At 42.9% G+C, this 13394-nt stretch overlaps 1 pseudogene; it reads right to left on the reverse strand.

The window, feature by feature from the left end:
- Positions 1–8976: 8976 nt before the first annotated feature.
- LOC126189738 (5S ribosomal RNA) lies at positions 8977–9094 on the reverse strand (annotated as a pseudogene).
- Between the last annotated feature and the right edge of the window lie 4300 nt (positions 9095–13394).

Genomic DNA, 13394 nt, shown 5'->3' on the forward strand with positions numbered 1-13394 from the left:
GTCTATACAAGGGCGATGTCCTCATCTGGTGAGCAAGATGTACGAGACAGTCGAAATACCCTCGGACTTCAAGAAGAATATAATAATTCCAATCCCAAAGAATGCAGGTATTGACAGATGTAAAATTACCGAACTATCAGTTTAATAAGTCACAGCTTCAAAATACTAACGCGAATTCTTTACAGACGAATGGAAAAACTGACAGAAGCCGACCTCGGGGAAGATCAGTTTGGATTCCTTAGAAATGTTGGAACACATGAGGCAATACTGACCCTACGACTTACCTTAGAAAATAGATTAAGGAATGGCAAACCTACGTTTCTAGCATTTGTAGACTTAGAGAAAGCTTTTGACAATGTTGACTGCAATACTCTCTTTTCAACTCTGATGGTGGCAGGGGTAAAATACAGGGAGCAAAGGCTATTTCCAATTTGTACAGAAACCAGATGGCAGTTATAAGAGTCGAGGGGCATGAAAGGGAAGCAGTGGTTGGGAAGGGAGTGAGACACGGTTGCAGCCTATCCCCGATTATTGAGTAAGCAATAAAGGAAACAAAAGAAAAATTCGGAGTAGGAATGGAGAAGAAACTAAAAACTTTGACGTTCGCCGATGACATTGTAATTCTGTGAAAGACAGCGAAGGGCCAGGAAGAGCAGCTGAACGGAATGGACAGTGTCTTGAAAGGAGGATGTAAGATGAACATCAACAAAGGCAAAACGAGGGTAATGGAATGTAGTCGAATTAAATTGGGTGATGCTGCGGGAATTAGATTAGGAAATGAGACACTTAAAGTAGTAAATGAGTTTTGCTATTTGGGGAGCAAAATAACTGATGATGGTCAAAGTAGAGAGGATATAAAATGTAGACTGGCAATGGCAAGGAAAGCGTTTCTGAAGAAGAGGAATGTGTTAACATCGAGTATAGATTTAAGTGTCAGGAAGTCGTTTCTGAAAGTATTTGTATGGAGTATAGCCATGTATGGAAGTGAAACATGGACGATAAATAGTTTAGACAAGAAGTGAATAGAAGCTTTGGAAATGTGGTGCTACAGAAGAACGCTGAAGATTAGTTGGGTAGATCACATAACTAATGAGGAGGTATTGAATAGAATTGGAGAGAAGAGTAATTTGTGGCACAACTTGACTAGAAGAAGGGATCGGTTGGTAGGGCATATTCTGAGGCATCAATTTATCACCAATTTAGTATTGGAGGGCAGAGGGAGACTCAGAAGGACGTAGGTTACAGTAGGTACTGGGAGATGAAGAACCTTGCACAGGATAGAGTAGCATGGAGAGCTGCATCAAACCAGTCTCAGGACTGAAGACAACAACAACAATTTTCCGCAATGAAGCAGCATTTTATGTTAGCGATAAAGTAAATCGCAATGACGTGCGCCTTTGGGGATTCCAAGACGTTATTGAGCACGACAGAGATTTACCTAAAGTGAACGTATTTTCTGCCATTTCTCGTGAAAAACCTGCAGTCCCTTCTTTTTTTTAATAAAACAGAGTGACTGGAATGAGCTGTCTTCATATGTTGCAGAACTGGCTTTTTCCATAACTTCAGGAGGACTCTGATAACTTCATTTTCGAAAAGGATAGCGCAACAACGTACGTTAGTTTCTCAGTGACACTTTGCGTCCACGGTGGATAGGGCCCACGAGACCCCGAGACACTCCCCTGCATCCATGGCCTCGAAGATCGTCAGACATGACTCCAAGCGTTTTTTTCTTATGGGGAAATGTGCATGGAAGTGTGTTCATGTTCCCTTTACTTCGTGACGTAGAAGAAGTGGAAAACAGAATAACAGACGCCATAACTTCTGCAAGGGCAGATACTTTCTGCACAGTTCATGACGTATTTAGCTATCGTCTAGATGTTGTTCGTGCTGCTGCTGGTGGACACAGAGCTTTTATAATACCATAACTAAATGTTTAAGATTTTGCGAGTATTTTGCAGTTTATCCCATGTTTGTGGTGTGTTCTTATCACGAAATATCGGGTTCTGAAACCAGGTCGTTCTTCTTGAAACACTTTGTTTAATGGACAGGTATAGAACGAATATGGATAGAAGGTGGTTTGGCTCAAGGGCAAGCTCATAGAGGACAGAAAATGCGTAGGCCTCCATTGTAGTCCAAGACTGGCGCTGCAGAACTGTTCTACTCCACTGTGTTCTTATCATTACAATGAAACTCCACAAAAGCACGTCGATGACGAATAAGGAGAAAACGTTCGACAAAACAGCCACACCTGTTTTCGGAAATGTGTTAGTGTTAGTAATACGTAATTTAATATTTATCTTTCTACTGATGGTCAGATGGCTCTAACCACTATGGGACTTAACATCTGAGGACATCAGTCCCCTAGGCTTAGAACTACTTAAACCAATTAACCTAAGGACATCACACACATCCATGCCCCAGGCAGGATTCGAACCTGCTACCGTAGCAGCAGCGCGGTTCCCGTACTGAAGCGCCTAGAACCGCTCGGCCACAGCGGCCGGCTTCTACTGATGATGATGTTAATGATGTTAAAAATTAAAACGTTTGGATCAATACTTGCAATAAAAAAGTGTCTGAATAAACACTGGTGAAAAGGTAAAAAAGGAAAACATGAAACAGACTCTACGAACGCAAAAAATACTGCGTAACATCACGTAGTCGCAAGAAGTATCTAAATTTATATTTTTTCGTGTCTAATATTGAAAAAGCATGCCATTGTTTTGTAAATGCAGTTGCTAAAGAACTGATGGTGGTGTGGGTAAGTGCTAAACTACTAATACAGAAGTTTGGGGTTCAATTGTCAGTCCTAGGATTGTACCTTTTCTTTTAAAACCTGGCAATAATTTCTGTGAAATATACGAGGTGGCGCTGTGGACTGGAGACCACGTTAAATTGTACGTCATCCTATAACTGGTTGGGCAGTTAAGACCAAAGGCTGGAGGGAGGCATCAGCATACCACTTTCAACAGCACCATGCCTAGAAAAGCATTGCATTGTTCAAACTAACACTCGGATTGATAACAGCTTTGCCTCCTTGTTATGAGCCTATAGCGTCCCCAGTGCCATATTACGAAAAGACTTAAAAACAGTATTTATGAAGAAGAGACATTAAAAAATTGAATAATATATTTTTATCATGTAGCCGTAAAATAATAATTTCTCTGTGTAGGTTTAGATTGCAAAGAAATAATTTATGACAAAATGATCTAAAGAGACGACAAGATACGCTCGTTTGTTAATTTTTTAGTCGACTTCACTTCCTCTTTTGTCTTGAGTGTGTATAGACGGACATCTTTCGAGTGCTGACAAATGTAAGCATATTTGTATGAGTTAAGCAGATAATATATTAATTGAATATTATTGTGCACTTTTAATTTGTAAGAGGTGATCCCGATTTCGTGTCCGCCTTCCTTGAATTAACCTGCATTCAAGTAATTTACAGTTCAACAATCGCAGCGGCCGATGCAGCCAACGACGCCATTACGTGGCAATATTAACTTATGAAAAATTAGCGGAAGCGGAAAATTCGCCCGCTATTAACATGATATTAATTTTTCTCCACAGCCGCCCGACGTTGCAGAAAATACTTAGCTTTAAGATTCTTATTTTCAGTACCATAGCCAAGACCCAGAGCCAGGACTCCGACTACAATACAATGGTTAATTGAGGTAAGAAAAAATACCCTCGCGCGTGTGTGGGCCGCAATTGTAATTAATAACTAAAGATCTTTTACTTTAAAGTGAATTGACTAGCCGAGGAAATTAATATGAAAAGTTTATTACATTGTTCAGCTTGTATGCTCATGTTTTAAGATGCAGCAAGTCTAACATTCATTAACTTAACAAATAATTTGAGATTAATATTGTTAAAAAGGAGAACTTCAGGAAAGCATTTAACCGTAAAATCAAAATTAAATGGAATATCATTTTTATTAAGGCCCACCACGTAAGTCGGCAACAATCAAAAAATAATAATAATAACAATAATAATATATTAAAAGCCAAATGGTTCTTTGTGGCATAAAATACTATTTTCCTTTAACGAGATGTCCATCTAATATAATAACAAAAGAAGTTAAGGAATGAAGTATAATATGCAAAAGTGTTTTAGTGTAGCAGATATGCCGAGTGGTCCATATTTTAATTGCAAAGGCAGCCGCATCCAAGTGTTCAGAATGCGTGCCCTGCATGCGAGGTTCGCATTTACGAGTCCTAGAATCTGGTGTTTCGTACTCTGGGGTTCATTGGCACTTTCTTCGAACCCCGCCCGTTTACTATGATCCAGTTTGTCTCACTGTAAAGTACCTGTATCCGCACTTTTCTTATCTCATCTATTAGGCAGTCGACGGAGGTTAAGATCTGATTGTTGCAGGAAACTGTTCTTTCTCTGGTCTCGCCTGGTTGTTCGTGTTCCTCTTGTTTGCTTCTTGAGCTTGCTCTCTTACTGTAAGCATCGTCAGCGACCGTCGTCTGCGCTGAATTTTAGCGCTTGGCGCTTTGACCTTTCGCTGATATGAAGAGTTTATGAACGTTTAACGACCTGAAGGCGAATCAGTTTTACAATGTTTCCTGAGGAACGGGGGTACTTTCCGCGGCTGTTTTTCAAGCAGTTCACTACACAAGGCTGTAACAACAGCTGTGTGATTAGACAATATCGCTGTACCGCTCCTTGTGCTGATTACAGCAAATCTAGTGAGCATTGAAATCACTGTTTACGTCTAAGAAAACAACTTACACACTTAGTAACGTAATAACCCATCCTGAAGCTCGAACTCTGATACCTGGTGTTGAAGTGTGTGGTGTCACCGCCAGACACCACACTTGCTAGGTGGTAGCCTTTAAATCGGCCGCGGTCCGTTAGTATACGTCGGACCCGCGTGCCGCCACTATCAGTGATTGCAGACCGAGCGCCGCCACACGGCAGGTCTAGAGACACTTCCTAGCACTCGCCCCAGTTGGACAACCGACTTTGCTAGCGATGGTTCACTGACAAAATACGCTCTCATTTGCCGAGACGATAGTTAGCATAGCCTTCAGCTACGTCATTTGCTACGACCTAGCAAGGCGCCATTACGTTACTATTGATATTATGAGTCATGTACAGTCAAGAGCGACGCTCATCATTAATGGATTAAAGTTAACTATTCCACCAGCTACGTCCGTTTTCTGAAAGTCTAATTTCCTTGTCCTGTTCCAGACCTCACGCCAGCCTGCGTGAGCTAAAACGCGTGCCTTTCGGCTTCCTCTAATAATACGATGTTGGCTCTCCTGTCAACCCACAACAAAATGTGCGGAAATGTTCGTTGTGTACGATGAAAATTATCAAGTTTAAAATTAAAGTGGTGTCTGTGCTGCCAAGAATTCAGAGTCCGATTCTGCTCAGACATTTTAAGATCGAGTTGATGATCCTGTCAATAGTAGAGAATGAATTGCGTCTTCTTCTGGCCTTCATTCGTTTCACAAAAATGAATGTAAATGTCGTGTGAGAAGGGCCCCCCCGTCGGGTAGACCGTTCGCCGGGTGCAAGTCGATTTGACTCCACTTCGGCGACTTGCGCGTCGATGGGGATGAAATGATGATGATGAGTAGGACAACACGACACCCAGCCCCTGAGCGAAGAAAACCTCCGACCTACCGGGGAACCGAACCCGGGCCCTTAGGACTGACATTCTGTCGCGCTGACCACTCAGCTACAGGGGGATTCGTCTCACCACGCTGCCCTGCTTGTAGCGCGTACGTACTGGACCAACGAACGACAGCCAACCGCTTAGATGGCCGAGATTGGTGTACGAGCGGCAAATCGGAGCCAACGAAATGGTTGATCTTGGTTGCAGTTCGGTCTGCTGGAGGTAACATCAAAACGTTGGCGGCGGGCTGGCGTTGGAACCCCTCTTCTTGAGGGTGTCATATTAAACACTTTTCAGCCGTCAAATTTGCAATCTTATTTTATTTGGCAACCAGTTTCAGCGTTTTTCTACACCATCTTCGGCCCCTAACCAACGTATAGGAAGAATCTACCTCGGTTGTGATCAGAACGCCTGAAGATGGCGTAGTAAAACGCTGAAACTGGTTGCCAAATAAATAAGGTTGTAAATTTGACGGCTGAAAGGTGTTTAATTTGACATCTTTACCGAACAGCCGAGTCCCGAAACCATCTCTTAAACGATGGACATATAGAGCCCCTCTCCTAGTGCCGACTTTGGGTCAAATATTGCTGTGACATTAGAATGGGGGTGTAATTAATTTTTTCAGGAGAGCCACAAGTCGCATTTTGTATGGTTTATTGACCTGTTTCGTTGTTTAATTTAACAAGAGCATCCTCAGAAACTGTGGAATTCACCCCAAAATGTGCCTTCTGTTGCTAAAGGTGTCCCTTTATTGTGCTTCAAAATACTGTAGTGCAGAGTGGAATATGGACAGAAAATTAAAGCTGACAGATATTTGTCGTGGAGAGGATGTTTATGGGCCCCTACCCACAGCGATTATAAAAGCAAATGAAAAGATTAAACGCTTGGAGGGAAATAGCTCAGTAATTAGAACATGATATACAGGATGGGAAAACCTAGCGAGGTGGCACGGTGGTTAGCTCACTGGACTCGCATTCGGGAGGACGGCGGTTCAAACCCGCGTCCGGCCATCCGGATTTGGGTTTTCCGTGATTTCCCTAAATCGCTTCAGGCAAATGTCGGGATGGTTCCTTTAAAAGGGCACGGCCGACTTCCTTCCCTAAGCGGATGGGACCGATAGTGTCCCTGTTTAGCCCCCTCCCCCAAATCAACCAACCAACGATGTGAAAAACAAAGTAGTGTTTTTATCGACATCTTTTCGCTGCGAAGGACAAAGACAAACAAAGAAACGTGGGACTTATTATTTTCTGCCGCGGTACAGCTCTCGCAAAAGAAGTGTTATTTCTGGAAATTTTAGGGCCTGCACAATTCAATAGCAATTCGAAATCTGTAGGTTTCATTACGAAAATAGTTATGAAATAACCATATTTCAATTCAGATTTAAGCGCAGACGCTGATGTTGCCCTCAACATCGGTCCCTACGTTTTAGAAGAGAGGCCGTCCACCAGCTTCGCTTCTTCTTCTTCTTCTATTGGTGATCAGCTTCTTGCAGTAAAATAAATGCAACGAATGCGACAATTGCTAAGCCCTCTGTTTTCCTCATTGACTGAAACAGGGGAAAAATATTGAGAGAGATGAAATAGTAGAGACAACAGAAGTTCAAATAGATAAAAAGATAAGGTCTGACAGCAATACTTCGATATCACAGGAGATACTGATTTAATTGATGAAAGGAGAAAATATGAAAATGCAGCACATGAAGCAGGAATACAAACGTTTACAAATGAACCTGGCAGAAAATGCGGAATGACTAAGAAGGAATGGTTAGAAGACAAACTGAAGGACGTAAAATCATATTTAACTTCGGAGATGACAAAAGCTCAGGTGTGAAACCAGTGCCAACGAAAGAAGGGAAAGCTGTATACTTGAAAGAGTATACTGAAGGGCTGTACAAGTGAAATGTATTAGAAAATAATGTTATAGAAAGAGAAGAGGACATATATGGAGGTGAGATATGATCGAGAAGAATCTGACAGCGCACTGGAAGACCTAAGTCAAAACAAGGTCCCCAGTGTAGACGATATTATCTCAGAACTACTAATACCCTTCCGAGAGCCGTTACAAATTTATTACACCTAGTACGTACGATTTATATGCCAGGAGAGACACCACCAGACTTCGGGATGTGATAATCTGAAACAAACTGTGAAATTATGAGGTTGCAGGGGTAAAATTGAGGGAACGAAATGTTATATACAACTTGTACAGAAACCAGACGGCAGTTATAACAATCGAGGGCAATGAAAGGGAAGCAGTATTTGAGAACAAAGAGAGACAGGATTGTAGGCTATCCCCGATGTTATTCAGCCCGTACATTTAGCAAGTAGTACAGAAAACCAAAGAAACTGCAATTAAAACGCTACGTCATAACAATAACAGGAACGTCGGCAAGTTGTCAGAGTCAACTGCGATTTCACATAGCTAAAACCCTTGGCCTATGGTTTGGTGTGGATGGGAGGCCGAACGTCGATGCATCGGCGACCGGCGTGCTTCCGAATCCAGGCTCTGTCGTTCGTCGCCCTTAGTTGGCCTCGTGTGTACGCGCCTTAAAAGGGATGCATGTAAACAGGTTGTACTGCCTTACGCAGCTCGTTGTCCTAGGCGCCCAGGCAGACATGTGACCCGTGTCAAGGGTCTTTGGTTTGCGGCAACCACGAGAATCCGCTTTGAACTCGTCGCGGTGGGGACTCGGCTGCTCGTGAGTTTGCTCTTGTTCTTGTCTCGGTTCCGCGCTGCCGCGCGGTCGCAAATTGCTGTTTCACAAGACGGTGCAGCAGACGTTTTGGTGACATCGCCGCGTGCTACTTGGCTTGAGCAACACACTGCACATGTAATCAACAGCATTCACGTAGGACGAACTCGTTTTTCCGGTGTCGCGGTTAAGCTCGCTAAATCGTTTGCTCTTACTTGGTATTTCCATTGATGGCGGAACTTAGTTCTTTTTATGGGCGGGTATGATTCGTATGTGCACGGGGACTGGAATATCCACACATTCTGTCGCCATACGATCATGATAGATACTGAAATACCATCTCGTTCAGAAGTCAGTTGGATCCTTTTATGTCATTACTTTATGGAGCCAGAAAAGTGATTTATTTCTTTTGTGCTCAGTTTGAATTTTGCTATTGATTAATGAGGTTAACTCCTCCCGATCAGGCCATGAAGGCCCAGCGGTACCGACCGGCCGCCGTGTCCTCCTCAGACCACAAGCATCACGGGGTGCAGATATATAGTGTCATGTGGTCAACACACCGCTCTCCCGGTCGTATGTCAGTTTACGAGACTGGAGCCGCTACTTCTCAATCATGTAGTTCGTCAGTTTGCCTCACAAGGACTGAGTGCACCCCGCTTGCCAACAGCGCTCGGCAGACCGGATGGTCACCCATCCCAGTGCTAGCCCAGCCCGACAGCGCTTAACTTCGGTGATCTGACGGGAACCGGTGTTACCACTGCGGCAAGACCGTTGGCGATTAATCAGGTGCGTCTTCTTTTTCTGTAAAAAGAGTGGTTCCCTAACGGAGCAAGTTCTTGACAAATTTGGTGCCTATGTGGCCGTGTTCTCCAAATCTTACTTGCTTTTTTTTTCCTACGCAAGCACGTGCTAATGCAAGCTTACGGTGTGCGCCAGGCCACACAATGATTCCATGTCCTGTTCAACTGCATCGCCACTCGGGTAAATATCTTTTACCTTTCAGAACACTGGAAGTATTATTATATACACTGACGGGAGAAAGATCCCAGCACGGAGGAGGAGTCGTGCATCATAAATGAAAGTTGATAGGTGTGTTTCTACACCTGAAAGATGATGTCTGTTCAAATTTCACTCCATCCGCATGAAAGTGGCGCTAATAGTGCCACTGTGAGGATGCAAACCAGGTTTGCCTGACATACACGCTGTAGCGGTCGCGAGCGCTACTTATCTTTGAGATTGGACGCGGTGAATTGATGTTAATCAAGATTGCGTTTAAGACACCATTATCAACACCTCACTGAGTTTAAATGAGGTCGTGTAGCAGGTCTGCGAAAAGCTGGATGATCCTTCTGCGGTACTGTAGAAAGCCTTGGCAGGAATGTAGCCACTGTAACTGGCTGCTGGCAGCGGTGGTCACGAAAATGTACGGTGGCAACAAAAGTGGGCTCCGGACGGCCATGTGGCGTTACAGAGAAGAGAGATCATCGTGTTCGGCGTATGGCTCTAGCGTATCCTACTCATTTGCACCAGCAATTTGAGCAGCACTTGGCACATAGTGTGCAGCGTCCGCTTTGAAAAATTATACATGACTGTGCTTAAACTGACACACAATATTTTTAGCGCAACGCAATCTGACTTTCAATAATCCCTACAAAAGAATGGCCCTGACTAACATTAACCTATAACTTTCACAAATCACTTACCTCACAAAAATCTTCGTTACTGGAACTACTGCAATACAGCGAGCGCCGCTACTGCCAGCTAAATAAAAGATTCAAACTACAGAAGGCACTAACTACTGATAGACATAGTTAGCAAATGAAAGATTTTAATAGAGAGCAAACAATGTATTTACCTTAATAGTGTTGAAAAATCATAATATACGTAGCAGTTCATGACATCCAGTCTTACAAATTTCAAAAGTCCGCCATTTCTCTCCCCACATCCACCACTGTTGGCGGCTCACCTCCAACTGCGCAACGCTACGCGCTGTTCACATTCAGCTGCCCAACACTACAATGGCAGACAAGAATGCAAACTAGCCACAGACTGCACACAGCACAGCCAGTGATTTACATACAGAGCGCTACGTGGCGTTACCAATATAACAACCTAAACAGCTTACTTACAAGTGACACAACAAACTGTCACAAATCGCTTACTTCAAGCATAGCCGCTAGCGGAGGGCCTTTGCTAACAGCACGATATGGCCTGCAGCTCCTCTCTCGGGCTCGTGACCATATCTGTTGGACCCTAGAGGACTGTGAAATGGTGGCCTGGTTAGGTTAGTGCCGATTTCAGCTGGTAAGAGCTGATGGTAGGCTCCGAGTGTGGCGCAGACCCCATGAAGCCGTGGATCCTAGTTGTCAACAAGGCACTGTGCGAGTTGGTGATGGCTATTACCATTCACGGTCTTCATGTTCCCAAACAATGATGACATGTTACTAGGCCACAATTGTTCGCGAATGGTTTGAATAACATAAAAACCTAAACAGCCTACTTACATAGCGCAACGCTACGCGCTGTCCACATCCAACTGCCCTACACTACAATAGCAAATATTCCGTAAAATTTTTTGTGGGGGGCTTGGGGGCTATGCAAGTAGGCTGTTTTATGTTGGTAACGCCACGTAGCGCTCTGTATGAAAATCACTGACTGTGCTGTGTGCAGTCTGTGGCTGGTTTGCATTATTGGAATATTTGATATTGTAGTGTTGGGCAGTTGGATGTGAGCAGCGCGTAGCGTTGCGCTATGTAAGTAGCCTGTTTAGGTTTTTATGTTGGTAACGCCACGTAGCGCTCTGTATGAAAATCACTGCCTGTGCTGTGTGCAGTCTGTGGCTGGTTTGCATTATTAGAATATTTGATATTGTAGTGTTGGGCAGTTGGATGTGAACAGCGCGTAGCGTTGCGCAGTTGGAGGTGAGCCGGCAGCAGTGCGGCCGCGCCACACGAACGCCCTGTACCAACAATAGCATTGCACCAACAGCAATAATCGTTTATAGGAAGCGACGTTATAATCAAAGGACTTTTTCCTGACGCTTCCTACCCCCCGCCCCCCTGCCCCCCACTGGAGAACCATTCCGCCCGCCACCACTGGCGTACCACAAGACGCAACTGAAGTGACAAATTCTGTCCAGTGATTAAGCAAATAAGTCCTTTTTGCGTTAGTGACACTCGTTTGGCGATACAGTCCTGACTGCAACTGTGCTTTGCAATTAGAAGAGCCCATACAAATCTCCATCAAAGAATGTGAGAGGATGAAATGAAAACTTGTTAAAAGAAACAACTGAAATCAGCTAAATACAAAGAAGATAAACCAGAACTAATATAATGCAAACCATCACATTTCAACACTTACGATGGCAGATGCCCTAACCACAGAGACAGAATTGTACAGTCATTCCAAGATTTCCTTAAATTTGTAAATACTTGAAGAGATGAACTAGAAGTACATATCGTGACAAAAAATGAAAACACCTACAGCCGTCCTTATGATTTTATTTTATTTTGTCGCTACCAGTTTCGACGCTTCATTGCGACATCTTCAGGCTGTTTTGATGCGGTACAAGTTGATACTATCCCCATGCGTAAGTCATCAGTTGCCAGCACTACTGGATTCGCAGATAATGTGTCAGTACTCCAACCATCAACTGTCAAACAGCCTGAAGATGACGCAATGAAGCGTCGAAAATGGTAACGACAAAATAAAATAAAATCATAAGGACGGCTGTAGGTGTTCTTATTTTTTGTCACGATAGTAAACGGCCGCCGTCCCAGAGACGTCCTGCTAAAAAGATGGACATACAAAAGCTAGAAGTACATAAAGTTAATAAAAAAAATGACATTTCGGATGGCTGGGTGGATGGTAGAAAATCTTTCGAAGTATGGAGAAAAGGCAGGCACTTGGAGATGATGGTGTCTGAATGCGAACTATTAAAGGTGGAGGAAAATTGTTCGAACGCTACTTGCAAAATGTTTACCGCGCGGTTGCCAAAGAAGGCAATCTCCCAAAAGTGGAACAATGCTACAATTATTCGTTTTCACAAAATTACAGACGTACCTGCCACCTGTCCGTAATGTGCAAGATAATAACTAAAATCATCACCAAGCGGAAAAAAATAGTAGATTACATGAAGGCAAACGAACTAGCTGGATTTAGAAATGGATACAACACGATGAAAATTATAGGACGGAGCAATGGGTATTATTAGTACTTTGTCTGGGATACACAAATACTGATAAATGTTTTGTCTCAGTTTCACCAAAGCCTGCCGTTGGTAAACAAGGGATTCATTAATCTTATGTTACTGTACTGAAGGGTATACATGTAAACGTCCGGCTATAAGCTCTCAAAATGTTCTTAAGTTTCTTTCAGCCCACATACGTTAGCGATTCTGTCTACTTCCGCAGGTTCAAGTAAAGAAAAAAGTTTGCATGTCGTCTTCTTTGTTTTTCGGCCTCTTTTTCCGAAGCTGCAGATATACAAGTTGTATAGGTTATTTACCGTTTCTTTTGCAACTGTAATAAAATTCATATTAAGACCAGAGGCGTGTCGCTTTATTCTAAAACATCCTCAGTGTCACTGTAACAATATGTTTCTTTTTCTCTTACAATTTTGTTTGTTAGGATCATGAATAGTTCGCATTAGTTATTACTACAAACAGTTTTTATTGTTATCGCTACTCAAGTTTTTGTTGTGTTTTTCATCTGGGGAAGAACAAGAAGAATGGAAGAAAACCGTGATTAACGATAAGAGTTACAACTGCGTGTAGTGATAAGTAAAGCTTGTGGACTGTTCGTGATCCTAGCAAACAAAACTCTGAGAGAAAAAAACAGCGACCACTGAAGATGCTTTAGAATACAGCGAAAGCGTCTGGTCTTAATAGGACCTTCATTACAGTTGTAAACTTGCAAAAAAATAAAAAAATGGTCTTGAAAATTTGTTGTAACATTTGTTTTCCGTTTCTTTCGTGACGACTGGCAATGATGTTCTTTTCTAAGGTGCTCCAATGTATTCTAAATTAAAAATACAGATGTCTAATATTTTTTGGAAATTTTTTATTAGCATTTAAAA

This window comes from Schistocerca cancellata, chromosome 5, assembly GCF_023864275.1.
Source record: "Schistocerca cancellata isolate TAMUIC-IGC-003103 chromosome 5, iqSchCanc2.1, whole genome shotgun sequence".
NCBI lineage: Eukaryota > Metazoa > Arthropoda > Insecta > Orthoptera > Acrididae > Schistocerca > Schistocerca cancellata.